This window comes from Alosa alosa, chromosome 5 (assembly GCF_017589495.1).
Source record: "Alosa alosa isolate M-15738 ecotype Scorff River chromosome 5, AALO_Geno_1.1, whole genome shotgun sequence".
NCBI classification, from domain to species: domain Eukaryota; kingdom Metazoa; phylum Chordata; class Actinopteri; order Clupeiformes; family Clupeidae; genus Alosa; species Alosa alosa.
The window spans coordinates 3,573,556-3,575,459 of NC_063193.1; positions in this window are offsets into that span (position 1 = coordinate 3,573,556).

Below are 1,904 nucleotides of genomic sequence, written 5' to 3' on the forward strand. Positions count from 1 at the left end.
TGCTGTCAGTAGGCCTAATTGCAAAGACAAACAAATAACGTTTTTTGGGGAAAGTGGATCTGCAATTGCTATCAATAAACCATAACGCTAATGATATTATAAATGTTGTCCATTCCTGAACATCATGCAAGAGACTTTTTACAGATAGTTTACAGATATTAATTGTAATATTTTCCCTCTGGGGCATTCAGAGTAGGCCTATAGAACGAGAGAGGGGCAGGGCATGATGATGCTAGTTGTGCAAACTGACTTATCTAATTCAAAAGTGTATAGCTTAGTGGGTGCTGTTCTTTTGGTTTGAATATTATTGACACGATTACTTGGAACTATGATGTTATAGCACAAAGGCAAACCAGACATGTAAATGACCAAATTCTTGAATATTTGCCAAACTTTGGCCACAATAGCTTATCTGGACTTGTTTTCCAGTGCATAGATTTATGTTCATAAATCTGCCATGCACAACTGAAAGGCTGAGGAAGTCATTTGTCTCCAGGGCCATTGAACTGTTCAATGCCTCACTAAAGGGAAGAGGAGAGATAGACTTCTCTGCTTAGTCTGTCTGCCTCTCCACCCCCTCCATGTTTGAGTACTGACTGCCCACTACTGCTTTACTACTGTTTTACTACTGTTTTACTAATGTCCATAGCCTAATGTTTTCACTACTGTTTTACTGCTACACTGTTTTTCATGCTATATTAGCACACATGATCAATGGCTGCGGTCAGGCTTCTGCTACAATACTGAATGAATGAATGGCTATAACCCTATTACCTCAACCTATCCCTTCAGTATCAGGAATGCCTCAGGAATGTAGGCCATTTATGTTAAATGGGACAAAGATGGAGCAAGAGGATGAGGGCTACAGAGAAGGTTTCCCGTAAATGATGTCATATTTCACTCCACTTCACTTTCACTTTTACTTCTCTTTCCACCATAACAGGAATGGGTAAAGATATGTTACCAGAGTGCAAGAGTGCCAGTCTCTTTTTAAATTCTCCCATAACCTGTTGGTCCCCCCCCCCCAACATTGCACAGACTACTTCAGAGGGTGTTCTTTTGGCCTACCATCAAATGCTGGACATCTTTAGAAAGCTAAGATCCTGTAGTTTCTTAGGAAGCACTGGCACAGAGTAACAGAGCCTAGAATATTGTTTTTTTTTCTTTCTGCCGGATAACAAGCATCTTGAATTGACCACATTTCAGCCCTCTAGGTCTATTGATATGATTTTAGAAACACAACTGAGCCCTAGCACCAGGTCTTGCAAAGCTGTGTGCAAGATCAATGTAGAATGAAAAACATTTTACAGAAAATTCTCAAGTCTCACTCAAGCTGCCAGGAACATTAGGGTTAGAAGTTAGGAAGAGGATACTGAAGATGCACGCATGCCCCCGCAAGGTAAATTGTCTCCAGTTTGTCATTTGAATTGAAGGCTGAATTGCATATCATTTAGGCAAACAAATACAGACTGTGTTAATCATTGTAATTCCTAATGCTTAGCCTATTTTCCTCCTATATGTAGGCTAATTCTTCTAAACAATATTGAATATATTGTAATATGATTATGAAGTCCCTTTTCAAAATGGAAAGCCTGGTTTTCCGATTTAAGCCACCTAGGCAATTTGTTGATTTTAAAAAAGAATAAGGTTTCGTTGTGAAGGACAATACAAATATACTATTTTTCCATCTAAACATAAAAGTAGTAAAATTTTTAGGAATATTCTTAAGCAATTGAGCCAAACAAAATACACACACACACACACACACACACACACACACACACACACACACACACACACACTCACATTTTCATTGGACAGCCTGAATGAGATTCAGCCAATCACATTCAGAGTTACTGGGGAGTGTTGGGGGTGTCATGTCAGACATAGTTAAAAAAAAACAC